Source organism: Lissotriton vulgaris, chromosome 7, assembly GCF_964263255.1.
Source record: "Lissotriton vulgaris chromosome 7, aLisVul1.2, whole genome shotgun sequence".
NCBI classification, from domain to species: Eukaryota; Metazoa; Chordata; class Amphibia; order Caudata; family Salamandridae; genus Lissotriton; species Lissotriton vulgaris.
The window spans coordinates 1,477,014,702-1,477,035,106 of record NC_141695.1 but is presented as its reverse complement, the minus strand read 5'-3'; positions in this window follow the sequence as shown (position 1 = coordinate 1,477,035,106).

The following is a 20,405-nucleotide window of genomic DNA, read 5'->3' as shown; positions in this document are numbered from 1 at the left end:
CTGAAGGGATCCAATTTATTGGGTTGGAGAAGCCAAGAGGAAACTTGAAATCAGGTTGGATCACAACAGTCCTGACCAAGATCTTCTAGTGGATTCTTCGATTGGGGGGATGGAGGTTTGCAATAATTTTCCCAATGTTTTCTCTGATTAACTTGGTTTATTTAAAAATTACAAACACTCCATCAAACTCAAATCTAATGCTAAACCTGTTGCAAATAAGGTTAGGCCCACCCCTCACATCATGCAAGCTCTCCTCCAAGTTGAACTAAACAGGTTGATAGCCTTAGGTGTCATTGAACCTATTGAGAGCTACGAGTGGTTGGCTCCAATTGTCCTCACTACTAAAACATCTTGTTAGAACATTAGACTGTGCGTTGACCTAAGGGATCTCAATAGGAACATTTGGGTGGACAGGCACCCCTTGCCACGTATTCATGAGGTTCTTACTTTAATTAAGGGAGCAAGTTGTTTCAGTGTTCTGGATCTCTCCTCTGCTTACCACCAGGTAGAGCTGCATCTCAATTCTCATCACCTTATCTCCTTTGTGACCCCCCTTGGGGGTCAGTTCCTATGAATACCTTTTGGGTTAGCATCAGCAGCTGCTGCCTTCCAGAAGATCATGCAGCATGTGCTGAGAGACATCCCAGGGACATTATGTTTTCAAGATTACATCCTCATCTACGGAAAGGACGTGGAAGAGCACAATGTCATGCTCAAAAGGGTGTTGTCCAATCTAGGGAAGGCGGGCCTCACTTTGAAACAGGAGAAATGTTGCATTAGGGTATAATCAGTAGAGTACCTCGGTCACACCATCTCACAAGACGGTATCAAGACCAAACTAAATTTGGTAGAGGCTATAAGAAAATACAGCTGCCCCAATTGAAGACCTCAAATCCTTCTTGGGTCTATCGGAATATTACTCTAAAAATGTTTGCAGTGACGCCAGCATTGTGGAACCGTTGCAGAGGTTACTTAAGTCCAAGGGCCCTTATGTATGGAGTAACGATTGTCATGAGGCTTTTGTGGCGGTAAAGGAGGGCATCGTTGCTGCCCCTTCCCTGTGTAGATTTGACACCACTAGACCTATGGTACTGGGTACTGATGCCAGGAATTACGATTTAGGGGTTAACCATACACAGTATGTGGAGGATAAGGAACAAATTGTTGCGTTTGCCCCCCAGGCTTTGAAAGGGGAAAAAAAAACTACTCTGTGGTGGAGAAAGAGGCACTTGCTTATTTTTGGGCGATTAGGCATTTCTGATTTTTCTTGTGGGGCATACCATTTACTCTTAAAACCAATCATAAGCCTCTGATGTATGCTTTTACCACAAAAAGTTCAGTCAGGACCACTCACAGGATTACGAGGTAGATTTTGGGACAAGAAGGATATAACTTTAGAGTCAAATACGTACCAGGAGCACCACACTTGGTTGCAGACTTTTTGTCCCGTTCTCCTCCTAATGTTGATGAAGAATCTGATGTTGGGGAGTGAAAAGATGTCATTGTGAAGTTAACCAGCTTGAATAAGAAGGAGTGAGATGATTGAATTAAAACAGATGAGGAGATGATTTCTCTTAAAGAATACATAAGGAATGGTTGGCCTTCTGCTAAAAGCAATATTCCAGCGTTGTTGTGTAAGTACTGGGATGCAAGGTTGGAGTTAAACATACAAGAAGGAACTGTTTGCAGGGAAGAGAAAATTGTTCCACCAGAGAAGCAAAGGGAGAAAATTGTTGAATTGGCCCATTATTGGTGGCCAGACATGGACATCATGACGGAGAACATCGTTAGAGATTGCTTGAAGTGCAGTAGGAGTGACAAAACTCAACAAGCCCGTAAGCCTCCGCTGTCACCCGTAAAGGTCCCTGATAGCCCTTTGTCTAAATTAGCTCTCAACATTATTGGCCCTCTCAATCTCAAAATGTTGAACAAGCATTTAATTCTGGTATTGGTAGACTATCACACTCGCTGGGTGGTTTTCAAGTGTGTGCACCAAATCAATACAGAGGCCCTTATCCAGTTCTTGAAAGGGGCATTCTTTGAAGAAGGTAGTCCTGATATCTTAGTGACCGACACTGGGGTACAATTCACATCTGAAACTATGAAAGAGTTTTATCTGATTTAAATGTTACTCATCATAAACCTGTAATCTGACGAGCTTTGGAAATGCACCTGTTTGCCTGTGAGTGGTACTGTGACCCGAGAGGAATTTGGCAGCATTTCCAGCAACACCAGATGATTTTTCTTTTCTCTTTAATACTGCTGCTCTCTACTGAAGACGGGCTCAACTCAGAAACACGTGTCTAGAGCTATACAGCAATGTCTGCACCAACTTTGGTGAAAAACTCCAGCTAATTTTTTTTTTGGAAAACAGACTTTATTGACAGACTGCACAGATTTTGCAGGGCTCTGTAGGTTAGAAACATGCCATCCACTAAAACGCAATCAACGTTTCCCTGTTTTACAAGCAAGAAACAGCTAAAATAAACGAAGCAATGCTTAACAAGCCATCCCCCCTCCCAACCACCTCCTCCCCATCTCCCCCCATCCAACTCCCCCCACCCCTGTTCCCACCCCCGAGTCGCACCCGTTCCGCCGCAGGTCTCCTGCACAAAACACACCTAGTTAGCTGCACTTGCACATCCGCCGTCAAAGCCCCCCATCACATCCCCGGGAGGTCCTCTGGTTCCACCGGAGGCTCAAGCCACAGGCCTTATAGTCAGCCCAGCGCTTCCAAATTTTATAATGCTTTCGCGGGCATCCTCGGGCCACAAAAATTGGCTGCTCCAGCCCCATAGAAAAATCTAACCCCTTTTTCCACACAGCCACAGATGGGGCCTGTGGGTCTTTCCACGCTCTGGTCACGTCTCTCTTGGCCAATGTGAGGCCTAGCTGCAGCAAATGCCTCTTGTAGACGTTGCCACCCACCCCTTCCATCACATGTAGTAAAACAAATTGTGGCGAACTTGAGAGCTCCCACCCCAATACCTCAGACAAACAGGCCAGTACCCCCCTCCAGAATCGATCTAGAGATCCACAACTTGACACTGTGTGTAGAAATGTCCCCTCCTCCCCACCACATTGAAGACATTGCAGCGAGGCAATCATTACCGCTCGCCACAGCCGAACCCTGGTGAAATAAACTCTATGTAGGTATTTAAATTGGATTAAACGTAGGCGCATCGCTATGGCTGCACCCCTGTCGGCTGCCAATGCCTCTCTCCAATTCTCCCACGTCCTACTCCCAAGTCTTCCGGAGCTTCTGAAGTGTGGGGGAACAATGCTTGACTAGTGACTGATATATGCGTGATATCTTCTTTGTCTCCAAATCCCCCATGAACACCTTCGCTTCCAGGGGGCTAAACTCAGGGACGGACTCCAGACCCTCTAAGCTGGGGGACAGTGCATGACTGAATTGGAGGTATCTAATAAACTGAGAGCGGGGCATACTAAATTCCTTGCAAAGATCCTGAAAGGACTTAAGCGTCATGCCAGACAATACATCCCCTAAGGTCGAGATACCAATGCTGTCCCATCTCCGGAATCCATGTAGGGTTGCGAGCCCAGGTAACCGCCCATTGTTCCACAGGGGGGTTTCACCAGTCAGGGTATTCCACCCTCCCATACGGTGCAGAGCTTGCCTCCAGATTTGAAACACCACCTGCTTGGCCGATGGCAGTACCCTCTGCAACGGTGCTGCATAAAGAATAGTGTGCAACTTATGAGACCCCATAAGATAGCGCTCCAGAGCGTACACCGGGTTTCCCCCTGTCTCCATACCACCACTCATTCAAGACCAGAAGATGAGAGGCCTGATAATAAGAGAGGATATCGGAAGTTGCCAACCCTCCACAATATGTGGATAGAAAACAGGTGTGAAGTACCACACGTACAGTGCCCCCCTCCCAGAGAAACTGCCCCAGTACAGAGTTTACCTGCCGGAACCATTTGGGCAGGATGGAACTCCAGCTAATTTTGAAGTAAGTTTGAACTGTTTACTGCCTTTACCAGGATGCAAAGGGGCGAGCTGTGCTGGGACTGTGAGGCAGTGTGCTCGCAACCCCCTTTCGGTTTAAAAGGCTCCCTTGAGCCAGCAAGCTGACGAGCTAAGGAGATGCACCTGTGTGCCTGTGAGTGGTACTGTGACCTGAGAGGAATTTGGCAGCATTTCCAGCAACCCCAGATGATTTTTCTTTGCTCTCTAATACTGCTGCTCTCTACTGAAGATGGGCTCAACCCAGAAACACGTGTCTAGAGATATACAGCAATGTCTGCACCAACTTTGGTGAAAAACTCCAGCTAATTTTGAAGTAAGTTAGAACTGTGTACTGCATTTAAAAGGATGCAAAGGGGAGAACTGTGCTGGGACTGTGAAGCAGTGTGCTTCCAACCCCCTTTCTGTTTAAAAGGCTCCCTTGAGCTAGCAAGCTGACGAGCTTTGGAGATGCACCTGTGTGCCTGTGAGTGGTACTGTGACCTGAGAGGAATTTGGCAGCATTTCCAGCAACCCCAGATGATTTTTCATTTCTCTCTAAGACTGCTGCTCTCTACTGAAGACAGGCCCAACCCAGAAACACATGTCTAGAGATATACAGCAATGTCTGCATCAACTTTGGTGAAAAACTCCAGCTAATTTTGAAGTAAGTTTGAACTGTGTGCTGCATTTACCTGGATGCAAAGGGGCGAACTATGCTGGGACTGTGAGGCAGTGTGCTCCCAACCCCCTTTCTGTTTAAAAGGCTCCATTGAGCCAACAAGCTGACAAGCTTTGAAGATGCACCTGTGTGCCTGCGAGTGGTACTGTGACCTGAGAGGAACTTGGCAGCATTTCCAGCAACCCCAGATTTTTCTTTGCTTTCTAATACTGCTGCTCTCTACTGAAGATGGGCTCAACCCAGAAACACATGTCTAGAGATATACAGCAATGACTGCACCAACTTTGGTGAAAAACTCCAGCTAATTTTGAAGTAAGTTTGAACTGTGTACTGCATTTAAAAGGATGCAAAGGGGCGAACTGTACTGGGACTGTGAGGCAGTGTGCTCCCAACCCCCTTTCAGTTTAAAAGGCTCTCTTGAGCCAGCAAGCTGACGAGCTTTTGAGATGCACCTGTGTGCCTGTGAGTGGTACTGTGACCTGAGAGGAATTTGGCAGCATTTCCAGCAACCCCAGATAATTTTTCTTTGCTCTCTAATACTGCTGCTCTCTACTGAAGATGGGTTCAACCCAGAAACACGTGTCTAGAGATATACAGCAATGTCTGCACCAACTTTGGTGTAAAACTCCAGCTAATTTTGAAGTAAGTTTGAACTGTGAACTGCATTTACAAGGATGCAAAGGAGTGAACTGTGCTGGGACTGTGAGGCAGTGTGCTCCCAACCCCCTTTCCATAAGCCTGCATTGTATTGCTCCTGTGCTAATGGGTTGGTGGAGCGCATGAACCTCATGTTCAAAGAATGTCTACAAAGAGGAGCCATTAGGCACCCCTCCTATTTCTGCCTTGCAGGAAACCGTATGGGCTTATCCCTCTACTCCCAATATCGTTACAGATGTTTCCCCATTCATGTCTTTGAAAGGCAGGGCTCCAAAGACCAGATTATCTCCTTCATGGGTGAGGCAGAAGGGAGTGTGTGTGGTGGATCGTAGCGAAATTTCTAGGAGAGTTAGTGAACACCAGGTCAAGTATGAGAGCAGATATGATGAGACCGAGCATGTGAAATCCAGGGTATTACAAGAAGGAGAGTGGGTCTGTGTTGACCTTCCTAAACCACGTAGGAGGTCCGCTCAGGTCAAACCTGATGTATGGACAAAATTATTCCACACAGACTCATGGTCGGGCCCAGGGTGTGTCCTGTTCTGGAAATAGTGGAGGGGGATGATGAACCTTTCATTCCTAGGAGATCTCAAAGAACTAAGTCATCACCTGTGTGGTTTAAGGACTGCAGCATAATGTGATTTCTTTAATGTGTGCGAAGGACGACTGCATAATGTTAATATTTTATTATGGGTTTATCCTCTATGCACTCTTTATTTTTCCTCATTCTTCCTCATGTTACTCCCCTCTCTTTCCCTTCTTCTTTCCCTTCCTTTGCTCCTCCTTCTTTTATTCCCTTTTGGTCACCCCATGTAAAGGAGGTGTGTTATAATCTTATGTATAAATGATACATTCCGCCCCCCCCTTCCTGAATGGAATAAATACATTCTTCTGAACTTATGTGTGCCATCTCTATTTGCATCACTATTCTTAGATCGGATCACAGTCCAGTAATAGCTATTCCCATTTATAAATTTCTAGGTGCTCTCTGGGTGCTCCGTAGTTAAGCTCCCTGTCGCCCTGTTAATTGATTCTATCTAAGTGTATTGTTATCTTGCACCTTTTATTGTTGCCTTGTTATTAGCCTGTTATAATGCCAACATTTTTACAAGTAATTGTGTATACCTTTACACTTTTTAGACAATTAATGAACTTAATCACAAATTAATATATTTTTCTCTTTTTATATATTTGTAATAATGTTTGTACTTATGTCTCTTGAATCGTGCACCGGTGAATTTCTCAAGAATGTTATATTTATTATATGTATTTTAAATTGTCTGTACTTTTATGGCCCTGGTGGCCAAAATAAAGTGATTTGAACTGAAATGATAAATAAAGAAAACATTTTAAAATTATTTTTTAGCAAATGAAAATTGTAAATCATATTTAAATCGTATTGCGTGGTGTACATTTTCCACATTTAAAAAAAATTATATGCATATTTTCAACATCATTTTAACATGTTTTTTCTATATATATTGTGTAATTGTATATATTTTATACTATTATTTAATTTATACTTTACATTTTGTAACATCTTTCTAAACATTTTCAGACCTGTTTTACATGTTTAATATTTTTAAGATTTGTTCATACATTTATACACCATTTTAAAATGATTTCCAATTCATTTCTATGGGGAGTTAGTCTTTATTTTTAGTTTCATTTAGCGGACCTTTTTTGTTTACCACTTACTTCTATTTTGGAATATATATTTGTGTCCTTTGTAGTCTATTTTCCCTGATCCTGATTGTGGTACTGTGCTGCTGTTCATCCAACTGGATAATTCCTTCTTAAAGGTTTTTTTTAAGGGTTCTGAGGGTGTAGGGGTGTAGGGTGGAGGTCTAGAGGGTTAGTTAAAGTGCTGTTTGTTGGTTGTTTGTAGATACAATTGCATTAACGTACGTTTTACTAGTTTGCAGTTTGGGGTTTTCGTCAACAGTTTTAGTTAAGCATTGTTATGGTATGTTACATTGTGTTATGCTGCTTATTTTATGATGATTTAGGCCCTAATTACGAGTTTGGCAGTCCAAGGGCTGCTAGACTCTTGGGGCGCAGCGGTCCAGCCACCGCCACACTGGCGGTCTAACCTCCCAATTAGTACTTTGGCAGTTGGACCGCCATTGCACCGCCGCAGCTGCCAGCGAACAGCCGTTCCCTGGCGGTCCCACAGTGGTCTGAGCGTTGCAATATGCATGGTGGTGCATTGAGGCACCGCCAAGCATATTACGACTTTCCACACCGCCAGCGCTGTTATGGAGGTTCTTCCTCCATGAAAAGGCTGGCAGTGAGGAAAGAAAGGGGGCCCTGCAGGCCCTCCTCTTGCCCCTGTGCATGGGAATGCATGCTGGGGGGGGGGGCACATGTTGTACACCCCTGTATTTCTGCACCCCTAGTTCCTGCACAGGAAGGAAAGCATGAAATGGTGCAGTTCTTCTTGTGCAGGAACGTGCATAGGCAGGCTCGGGGCAGTGCTGTTTCAGGCTCACAATGAGCCTTTTAAATAGCACCGCTGCGGGACTGTCACGTCGCCCGCATGCCAGACTATAAAAAACTTGTCATCGGGTGATGGCGGCGACTCCTGGCAGTGTGGGGGTGCAGCGGTGGCAAGCCAGCTGCCCTCGCAGGACCGCCAAAAGTCGAATCAGGCCCTAAGTGTGATGTTTAGCGGGTGGATTTTCTTGTTTACTTTACAGGTTTTTGCTCACAAATGTTTCCTATGGACACTGGAACTGTTTTGTCTTAAGGAAATAATTTTTGGTTGACACTAAACCAATATTTTCTATTTTGATGTCCTTTTGTCGGGTTTCAAAGGACTTTTCTTTTGTTAAACAATTGTTTGGGGTTCTTAGGGTTCCTAAATACTTTGGATTGCTTCAACTAATGTCTATTGGAATTGTTTTATTTTTGCATTTTTTGGGGGGCCTTTTGGACAATATTTTGCAGTTTTTGGTGGATTATTATTCTTGACTAGATGGATACAGAGGAAGATCTGCAACTACAGGATAGTAGGTCTTATTTATTTCACTTCATTTGGGTGGGAAATGCTATATCTTATTGTTTATATAAATAGTATGTGATTGTTATTTGGTTATTTGGTTTAAGTGTTGTATTTATTTTCATGTGATGGACTGAGTTTGTTCTTTGAGCGTTTTGGTTCGTGAGGTTTACATTTTTTGTGTAAATAATGTATATATTATGTTATTATCTTAGTCTTAATTAATAGTGGAGTTTTATTTAGTTTTTAGACTGATGTATTGAAATATGTTTAGTATTTATATAAAAATGATTTGTCATGGTGGTTTAGATTTTGTGACAGTTTTTTGGAACAATTGTATGTAATTATATATTTTATAATATGCTTTTGGCTGTTATTTTTAAGTAATCAATTCCTTTGGTATTTCTGAAGAGTGGCTTTATATTGGAGCTTCTTGTACATTCTTTTGGTTTGTTTGCTAAGTTTAGGTGCAATGTAGCTAATAGATTGCTCTAATCATAGTTGTTGGTAGTTTTGCTCTTTTTGTAATGCTTCTATGCATTTATAGAGTGTAGGTTGTGTTCTGCCTATAATGTATTGGAAGCCATTGTGCCATTCTTCTACTGTGTTGTTTGTTTTGGCTTCATATACTAAGGTGCTATCAAAAACATTCCACCATGGTATTTGAAATTTTGGTTGGAGTTTGTGTCCGGAGAAATGTAGTCTGCCAACCCAATAATCCACTGGGGGCTTAGTGTGTTTTCCTGTTGTTGCTAGAAGGTGCTCTCTGCTAGTAAATTTTATTGGTTAGCTACCTTTATGACAGGGACATAGGCAAGTGCTATAATTTGTTTTATTTCAAAGGCAAATTGGCTCTTTGTAAAATATTCTACACTTAGTGCAGATTGGTGGAGATGTTTCCATACGCTTTGTTTGAAAGGATAGTATCAGCCTTGTATGGCTGAGTGGTGGTCATATTTTAAATTAGCTTGAATCATGGCTTTCCCAAAGTCTATGATTATTTTTTGAGGGTAGTAGTTATTTGTTTTCTGTTTAATGTTGTATAAGAGTTCATAGTAAGGGCACCTTTCTTTATTTGGTGGTAGGAGATGTATAAAAATGTTATTGTGTTTTGATATTCACCATGTATGCTGTATATCTACGTGAATGATTTGAGACACATTTTGTAGGTCCCATCCATCATCCAGGTTTGACAATGGTTTAGTTTTAGTAAGTTATTCGCTGTAGAGAATATTAGTATTTGATTACCATTATTTAGGTTGCCATGTAAAAGGAAAGGTTCCTCATTAAGTATTATTGTTAAATGTTCAGGTTTTTCAATGCCTTGGTATCTTCTAGGGGCCGGAGGAATATCTCTGGTGGCTTTTTTAGTTTGTGCAATTAAATGCTTTAATGTTGGTATAGGTGGTAGTTGGCCTGTGAAGTGTTCTGGGACTTTAGGCAGTATCTCTTTTAGGATTTTGTTTGTGGGTTCATGGAGTTGATGCTCACTTATATCCTACTATATCTCCATTACTTCTCTTTCTATAACATTTTTAGGGATGTTTCTGTTCGCTTACACGAATTACAACATCATCTTGATTAATGGCCTCCGATAGCATGTATGAGTATAATATTTGGTATATTTCCAATTGACATTTTCTGTTGATGCACTTTCTTGGTTGTAGGTGTAGTCCATTTGACTTAGTAACTGCTTTTCTTTCTGCGATGTTATATATTTGGCTCTCTCTGTCATTGTATCTGACAGTAGTGTAATAGTATAAAATATGCATAATATTTTAATGTCTGTACATTTGTAATTTACTCATACAATATGTAACAACTTCTATTATGTATATTTACATCTTTTTAGATGTTTCACACTGTTTTGCAGTTTTTCTGTTGGCGGTGTTCTAATGTGGATTAGGTGCCTTCTTTTGTGTTGGATGAAAAAAGCAGCAATTGCATTTTAAATGTTTATTTGTTAATAGTTTGTAGAGGTTGAGATCACTTTGCTTATTTTTACTCGCTATTGCTGTGAGTTTATGTTTTTTAATCATTTATATATACCTATTTTATTATATCTTTTTGCTGGTTGGTGATAGTGGTTTATTTTTACCAGCTTATCACTTTTCCAAGTCGTAGTGTTTTCTTTTAGGGAGTACATGTAAAGAGATAGAAGTTGGAGAGTGCTATATTAATTATTTGCTATTTTAAATTTTTAAGTCTGTTTACTAGTGAGGGCCAGTTTAAATATAAGTTTTACTTACTTGTTAAGTATTTGTCGACATGTATATTTTTCTTGTTTAAGGCTCTGGTTAGAAAATCCAACAGAGTTTCCTTGTTTTACTTGGTTAGGTATTTGTTGACATGTATATATTTCTTGTTTAAGAGTCTGGTCAGAGAATTCGACAGAGTTTCCTAGTCTTGCAATGTTTGTCATTTTTTAAGTATTTAGTTGATTAAATTAGTGTGCCTTTTATATTGGTAATTAAATTGCTTGTCTGCTTTTCTTGGTTAAAGTTCTTTATAGTTACATTTTATTGGTTAGTTAAGATTTAGTTTGAGTTTTTTAATCAGTTATTTCCTTCTAGGGTAAGTGTTAATTTAGGTTTTATTGATAATAGTTGATATAACGTTTGCTAGTTTTTAATATATATATGCATATATATACATACATCATCAAACAAAGTTTCCCCAGTTTGAAGAGCAGATGAATTTAAAGGAAACTGGCATTTTCATTCAGATGCATTTATTTGCCTTAGGCGTTTCAAAGCACTCAGCTTCTTGATCACAGGCATGATGATACTGCATAGAAATGGTTAAAAGGCACTTCCTCTTCATGTCAATTTAATTATCCCTCAGTGGGCCTCACAGGTGAAATCAACTAAGTGTTGCTTACATATGTAGTTTATGCAAAAAAAACATTTGTTTTATCGTTATGATTTTAGTTATATATTTTATTGGGGTGTATTGTAAATATTTTGGTGATGTCATATTTATATTTAATGTTTTTTTAATGCTTATAAAATGTTTTAGGTTTATTTTAAAGAATTGTTTTACTTTAAAAGTGTTTTATTATATTTGTTAATGATAATATAATTATTTTAGCAATATCATTGTAGTCCATGTAGTGTATGTAGTGTAATATTTTTGACATTTGTTATTATTATTTAAAGATGAAGATATTTTTGTTTCTGAGATTTGTTTTTTTGATATAAGTAAAAATGTATATTTTTAATAGCGATATTAGCATTCTTGATTTTGTGGTTTTACTAGTTAAGTATATAAAGTCGATATTTTTGTGAGCAATAGTTATTTTCCGCAATGTTAGTTTTTTGATATTGTATGCATCCATATTATGTCAGCAATCCCAAAGAGTGTTACATGATGATGCTCAGACATTTAAGGAAAGATTCCTGCCAGCGCCTGGCTTTGATACAAAAAATGGTTATAGTCTTAGGTAGGGAATGAGTATTCACCACTCAAAATTTTAACAGTGGCATGCCACCAAATTAATCTGTTCTGTTCCAGCAGATAATTAACAATTTGTGTGGCGGCATGGAAGATTTTCTTGACTTAAAGGATGATGTCCTAATTTTTGCCCCTGCAGTTGAAGAGCACCAGCTATTTTGTGCCAAGTCTTGCAAAAGATTGATCACTTGAGGTTAACTCTGAAGAGGGAGAGTTCTAGATTTATGCAACTTCATTTTCATGATTTGGGTCATGTGAATGCGGATGATGGCGTATATCTTAATCTTTCTCTTGCATCTCCTTTTGCCCACCACCCATTAACCGAGAAGAGCTTGTGTTGCTGCTTGGAATAAGCAAATGATCCTAAATTCCTACAGCGATACTAAGAAAGCTGAGTCGATGAGGAAGTTTGTGAAAAAAGGGTATTGTCCATTTGGGTAACTGATTATCTCAGTAGCATGTTTGAGATTGTAAATGAGTTATCACCTGCACTATCTTTACAGTCATTTGATTAACCTTGAGATCTGTGGTTAGAGTGGATGCTAGCCAGACAGAAGTAGGGGCTGTTCTCAGTCAAACGCATGTTAAAACTAGCCACACCATAGAATTTGCATTGAGAAAGCTGGAAGGCGCTCAGGTGGAATACACAGTAATAGAATGTGAATTAATAGCATGTATATAGGTATGTAATACATTCAAGACTCATGTGTGCAGGTCCTTAATATGGACAGACCATAAACTCCTGGCTAGAATACTGACAGGGATTGCTCCTCGAGTAAAGTATTATCTGGGTTGTCGAAAGTGGTTTGAAAACTGAAAGAATAGGAGTAGGAGATGGAGGATCAGCAGAACTGGAGCATTTGTGGCTTGGTAGGTTGAGCTGCTGACCTTGAAACCTTGGGGGACTGGTTTAGTCCCGCTCTCTGTACTTGGCTCAACATCAAGCCAGGCATTCTGGGCAAATCACTTAATTTCCCTGTGTCTAAAAATGTGAAGTATGATGAACACGAGCTACTCCCCTAGACCTGCCCCAATGTGCACCTCTCTCTTGCTTCCTGGCTAGTGCATGCAATGAATATGCATTTGATGCACACACATCCACAGCAAGATGCATGAGTGTGCTAATTATTTGTGACATATCCTTGACAAAACTCGCAATAAGGAGGACGAATAGGAAGATCTGTTGATCGGCTGATAAGATGCTATGAAAAGCACTATTCCACTGCACCAGATCCACTATGAGAAGGATTGTGGAAAACACTGTTATTTATTCCAGGTAGAATGCGGCATATAATGTGTCTTGTTTGGTGGTATTAAAGTTTTATTTTCATTTTTTCAAGTTGTATATACTGCAAACCAGAACTGGGCGTCAGAGTGCTTTATAGAGGAAAACTGGAAGTACAATGAAATATAGGGACAAAAGGAGCATATGTTGCTACATTTGTCAAAGCAATTGTCATAAATCTAGTAGGGTGGTAGGGGATGAAGACTTTGAGTGTAGGAGTAATCTGTATGTATCACAGGTGTGATGGAATTTCAGATTATGGGAGAATTCCCTGCGAATGCTTGTTTTAAGGTTTTGCTTTTCTAAAGAGAGAGGTTTCTGGCAAGGTAGATTGCTATTCCTGCATGGCTAGCTTTCTGCACTATACAGGCTAAATTGGTGGCGCTTCTTGCTTCAATTGGAAGACAACTGATAATTAGGCCTCGAGTGATCTGTTCTGTTTCTTGATTTCTGATACTAGCTGGGTAGTGGCATGTCAGACTGCCTATCAGCAATGTGGGGACACTAATCAATACTTCGGAGGACACATAAATGCACTATGTTTTCTGCTGAAAGAAGGTTTTTTTCCACACAGGGGAGCCTGATTTGAAAGCGATCTCCTCTATTTAGTGCATTAATATTGGCGTGTAGTTTCAGATGGCAGACTCGAATGAAACCCAAAGATTTTGTTCATTTCCCTTTGATTGACTTCAGTTCAGGGGTAGAAAGGGCAGTGCAATGCAGGGTTGGACTGACCTATAGGACAATCGGTCAGTGTCTGACAGGCTCATTTGACAGGTCAGTGCATTAGCCGGTATTACAACTGTTTGAGGGCCTGTTTTATGGTCTGTTGGGTCAGGTTTTACTGTTGATTTCCCTGATATTAAACCAAACAGCCTGCAGGAAGCTCAAATCTATGCAGTTTTCCATACCTTGTAAAAAAAAGTATATACGTCTTTACCAGTTTGAAACTGCCGCAATTTGCAAACATGGGCTTCTTTTTTACCTTTCGAATTCACTCGTGGTGGGCAATTTTATTTTGTCGCCTGGGCCTATTTTCTGTTCCAGTCCAACCAACACTGTTGCAAGGGGTACCAAAGGTAAGCCAGGGGTAATGGCCGAGGCTGCCCATATGTGACCTCGAAGGAGTTAGCCAGAGTTGCTCTGTCTGTTTCTGTAAATTGCGCCAAGCTGCAGTGCATCCTCAGTTTCAAATGTGCAAAGACACGTATGGGCCTAAATTTACTAGGAGTTGGGTGACTCACCTCTGCATGAAAACCAGCAGCATTGCATTATGCGACTGGCAAAAAACTGGGCAGCCCAAAATTATAAAGAGTGTACATTGATGATGTCTTCGGCCATGCTAGTGCAATAAATGCTGCAAAGAAGGGCCAGTGGCAGTGGCGGCCAGCATGGGGGAGGGGTTGTAAAAAAGAAGAAAAAAACGTACCTCCTCATTGCATCTATCCACCATCGTCCCCTGCTCCAGACAGAAAAGGAAGCACACCTAGGCTACCCTAAGCCAATCACAGTGCTGCAATACATTGTTGGGTTTGGTCTGAGGGCTGTGGTTTGGCACTCAGACAGGCAGTGGGAGCCTGGGCATGTTCTCCACCAAGACGACTGGCCAAACATTCATGTGCACTTACAGAGTGCCACCACTCCTCCCCCTGCTCCTCTGTCATTAGAGCAACCCTGCGCCACCAGCAAAGCTGCTGCAGCAGGACAAAATAAAATGATAATAACATCAAGTAATTATAATTGTATTTTTCCTTTATTCCACTGTTGCAAAACAGTAGGGCAATGCTCCTCTGCCTCAGCGGAGGAGCCACCACTGGTCCGTGGGATTTTGAGTAATATTTTGTAGTCAATGTACTGCCTCCATTTCGATTTTCTGCATGATTACAAAGGCCCATGGTTAAGACACCAAACTGCGTAATTAAGCAAATATTTTCCACTATGTGTGGGAATATTAAACAATATTGTGCTTGCCAATTGTTTGCACCTAGTTTTGTTTGAGACTAGGAATTGAAACAAAGCATTTTTTTAAGTTTCAGTTAATTAAGGGATAGGAAAAAAAAGAAGAAACAGAAATATAATAATACAACAAAGCCTTATGTAATAAAGGGTAAACTAAATGTGTCATATAGAACAATAAAGAAAAAGTAGAAAAAGAAGGGGAGGGGGAAATGATATGGGAGTGGAAAGGAATATGTAGAAAAACATTTGAGAATAACACGCAAATTTGCATTGTAAGCATAACAATAAAATGGAAGTAAAAAAAACAGAATGATGGAACAATCAAAGATAAAATAACAATTCAATAAGCTAGGAATGAGTGGGCAAAGGGAGAAATTAAGGTGGTTTTCGCACATCATCCGGTCCAGTTTTAGAAGAAACATGTAAAGAAGCAGTTAAGGATAAATAGGTGGTCAAGGAAAGTCATAAAAGGTCCCTTTCAATGGCCAAGGATATGGGGGAAACATAGTTCGTATCTAACTGGTGCTAAAAACAAACAGCACTTCACCAGGAGTGAAAAGCGACCTTGTCGGCTTGTTTCCAATTAGAGGTTATTAAATGAAATGTGATAGTTTACAATACATCCAAAAGTTTAAAACTCAGTGGAGATTGAGGTCAGTGTGGGAAGAGGATACCCAGGAAAATGTGATTAAAAGAAAAGGGGATGTGAAAGTGAAAAAGTTTCTGAATTTGGGACCAAAACGTTTCCAAAATTCAAGAATTGAAGAACATTCAAACAACATATGTTTAAGATCAGCAGTAGGGCAAGGGCAGGACCAAAAAATAGAGGGTGTGTCTGGCGAAAAAGATGCCAGAAGCACTGTGGAAAATAATATTCGATAGTAAATGAAAAAGAGAGTTTGTGTGGAGTTAGCAGCCCTGGAGGTTTTATTTCACATACAGCCTTTAAATGCTATTTTAGTAGATCTGGCTTTATCCGAAATCGTAGGGGTGGTTGCACTGTTACCACACCTCCATTTGACCCCATATTGCATAAATTATCAATGGGTTGCCTTCGTTTCAAGTTTTGGAGGAAATAATGTTTTGTGCCAGAAAGTTAAATGTTTTTGATGGTTTGCGCTGTTTTGCATTATGTAGCCCCAGTTTCAATCGCACAAATGCAGAGTAAATCTGGGTCAAGGTTTCATGCCTACGCAGTTTTGATATCCTGTGTAAGGATGAAGTGTGAGGAAAATCCAAATTTAGTTAATGGTTTTATGCCACCCCATATTTGACCGAAAAAGCAAGATTTGCAAGAAATTCCAAACCCTCTTCAGGAGGATTGGGGTTGCCCTTTTTCTCCAAAGAATTTGTTTTTAAAACATGAGCTAAATATTCATTGTGCTGCAACATTTTCTAAACATATAGTCTAAAAATCCATATTTTTGTGAGGTGGTTCTCTAGCAGAATCTGTGAAAAATCTATTTCTTAAGTGTCTGGGACAGAACGCAGGAGCATTATTTCTCTACTGGACCAAATTGTGAATGTGTGTTTAAGAAAGCAGTGTATATAATCAATCAGGGTACTTGTTCCAATGTGAAAAATGGAGGAAAAATGGTTCGAATAAATGGCTTTGAGGGGGTTCTTCCTTATTTGGAAGTGTTGCCCTCACACACCCACATTGCAGCGTAGGCCACACGAGGAGTAAAAAGCCTGATGATGAAGCATGATACCTTTATGGGTGGGTGAGGGCAACACTTCCAAATAAGGAAGATTCCCCTCAAAGCCATCTAGTCCAACCATTTTTTCCTACCTTTTTCACATAGGAACAAGTACCCTGATTGATTATATACATTACCTTAACTAAGGAATGCAGGTACTGGACCTTTATCTTCCTCCTAGTCCCCCTCTACGATGATTTTTAAGAAAATGGTGTGCCACTCTTTTAAGCCTATTTGAATGGACTAAAGATCCTGTTGTTTTTCAAGAAGGAGGTAACAAACTAGACAAGATGAACTGTAGTATGCATTGCCAAAAGGCAAAGGCTAGAAAGTAGTAGTGTGAAGGAGGTGTTAAACTGTAATAGGCGCCTTTCAACTGCCAACACCCTCTTAAAACCCCCAAAGAGATTTTCTGAGAGCATTAACACCCTAAACCTTCCATGACACTCACATCACAACCATGCCAAGCCACTCAGACACCATACACCCCCAGAACAGCCAAGTACTGCTCACATTATTATAAATACCAGAGAATCTGAATTTGAATTTATTGTACAGTTAATTAAAACTCACATTATAAAAAGACAAAACATTAAACGTTGAAGTTAAAATTGGGTACAGCCTTATCTTTGTACAATTACATTTAAAAGTGGTTAACTCTTAAGTTAAAAAGTAGTATCAAGAAAATGTCATTGTCTGTGCATTCCATTTCGAGGGTAATAAAGTGCTTGTGCTTCGGAGTGCTGGTCTTAATTTTAGCTGAACTAATTCTAAACGGGCTGACTCTGTGATTAACAAAGGTGTCTAAGCTGTGTGCTATTCTTTCTGCACCTATTTTATAAGTCTATGTCGAAGTACTTTGTTAATCAGCAGTTTATTTGGGTTTCCTCTGGATTGAAACACAGCTTCACAGCTTGCCTGCAGCTTCTTATTCTCTTTTTGTTCCATTTTAATCGCAGTAAGGCACGCCTTATGTCCACCAGGTTTGGGCAAATACAGATTATGGTGGTCATTAGGATCGCGGACGGACTTGAGTCCGTCCGCGACCCCAGAGTAGGAGGGAACGTCCGCATGGGCTGCGGCGTTCCCTCTGTGCAGATTAGGATGTGACCGCCAGGGTGGCGGTCACATCCTCTATCTTAAACCTTGCGGCGGGTGCAGCTTCAAGCTGCACCCGCCGCAATGTTAAAAATGCATGCACGGCATTTGCGTGCACAAGGTGGCAGGCACCACGCGGTGCCTGCTGCTTTGTGCGCGCAAATGCAGGGGGGTACCATAGGTACCCCCCATGTGCACCCCCCACCACCCCTTCACCCAGGGGGCCCGCAACGGGCCCCCGAAGTGAAGGTCCGTATGCTTTTCCACGGCGGTAAAGCCGCCGTGGAAAAGCATAGAAGTGCAGACATCCTAATATGCCTGGCGGTGTCTGATAGACACTGCCAGGCATGTTAGTACTTTTCCGTCGCGGTCGGAAGGCGACTGCGGCGGAAAAGCTGCGGACAGAATACCAGACCCACCAGCCATCCTAATTTGGCGGTGGGTCTGTGGAGGCTCCGCAGCAGTTTTCCCGCATCCTCCGGGCCGGCGGTGGCTTCCGCCGGCCCGGAGGATGCGGGAAAACCGCAATCATAATAAGCCTTTAGGTGTGTTAAGTCCTCTTTACCTGTCCTACAGAGGTGGCAGGACTGTTCTCCATCTCTCCTTTTCCAGGGTGCAATGTGAGGAAGTATTGGTAGAACACCGAACTCAATTTTAAGAAGTTTGCTTTTTTCTTCCGTGTTAGTCCCATGTTCAGATATGCTTGTGGTTTAAGCGTTTTATAATCGCTCAATACTGTCCAACCGGGAGCCCTCTCAGCCAGAATTTCCTTGTCTTCTATTATTGATACCATTTTGGTTACTTTTGTTACTATCTTTTTAAAGCTTTTCTTATCTGTGGATGTCTCCCAGAGATTTGTTAGTTCGAGATACTCCAGTGATTCTGATACATACTTCTTAGCAGGGGATTTTTCTCCGGTTGATAGCTCTACCCAAAGGTGGGCATTTAGAGATCCTTGTTTTGCGCCTTTGATTTTAGGCCAGCTTTTTATGTATGCACCTCTTCTCGCCACTGTTTGTCTCTGAAGGCCGAATTCAACGCATATTTGGGCTGGCAACACGTAGATAGGCAACTGAAAATTGTTCTGTATGTTCTAGTGATTATTTTGTCTAGAGCTAATGCATCCTTCCCTAGCATTGGTTCACTCCCATATGTAAGCATTGGCTGTAGTCGTGCTCTGATCACTTGTAAGAGAGGATCCAGTGTTCGTTCAGGGAGGACTTTCATCAGGGGCTTCATTGAGATATAAAATATTGTGCCCTTCTGACGCATGACCTCTAGTTGAGGTTTAAACAAACCTCTGCTGTCCAATAGTACTCCAAGATACTTGTAGTTGGTTACCTGGTCTAGTCTCTGCCCGTCCAGGAGCCATGAGGGTTTCTGTTGTAGTTCACTGTCCTTACCTTTGATTTATTTAAGTTGATCTTTAGTGCTTTGCGTTGTGAAAACGTATTGGTGGTGTTTAAAAGGTGTTGGAGTCCAATTGGTGACCGGCTTTTTAAAACCAAGTCGTCTGCATATAAAAGATTTGATAGCAAGATATTTCCCAGCCGTGGGGCATGAGATTTCATTTTGTCCAGTTCCCCTGGCAGGTCTGCTAGAAAAATGTTGAACAGCATGGGGGCTAGAACGCACCCTTGTTTTAAGCCTTTGGTGGTGTTAATCGGCCTTGAGAGGCACGTCCATGATCCCAGCTTGATTTTGACACATGAATCAGCTGTTCCAGGAGAGGTCTTGGTATTCCCCACTTATCCAGTTTTTGCCACAATTTAGCGCGATCTACGTCATAGAACGGAGCGCTATAGTCTATGAAACATGGAAATAGCGAGCTCTTCGCTTTTTTCGCAGTTCCTATCAATAGGGTTAGCATCATGATGTTTGTTGTTGTACCCTGTCCTCTACAAAAACCTGTTTGGTTTGCGGGAATGATATGCTTTAAGGTAGCCCACAATATCAATTTCTCCAGGAGCAGATCCGCATAATACTTTGCCTCAGTATGCCTCAGTATACCAGAGAAAGAAACTAATAACCAACCAATATACCCAAATAAGACAGTGCACAAAAGGCAAGGGAAATAAACTAAGATAGTATAAAATCTCTATATATCTCAGGAAGCACTCTGTCACTAGTAAAGTGTCTACATCACAACCATCTGGATGAATCAAAATTCATGGTCATGAACTGATGGATGCTGTAGTCAGCACGTCATTCAGATCGACCTGAACAGGATTTGAAGTGAAGAAACCTTCATCAGCCAGGAATTCGCCCAGGATGTTTGTGATGCTTGAATGCTTCGATGTCCGAAAAGACAACCTGTACCGCTCTGTCTTCCTCAATAATGTCTTCATCGTGTCAAATTGACTCATTGAATATTGAGAACCTGTTCAGATTTCACACTGTTTTTACGTCATCTATAATGGCCCTATTCACAAATCCAGGATCTTTGAAGGGATCATGTCAGTTAGAGTGGGCTTGCCTATGCCACCTCGGTATCTTCGTATGGACTAACTGCACCCATTGCAATTATGATTGCTTCCCAACTGCAAATGTTTTCAAGCATGGTTAAGCAAGGTGAATGACCTCTCTTGTTCAACCCC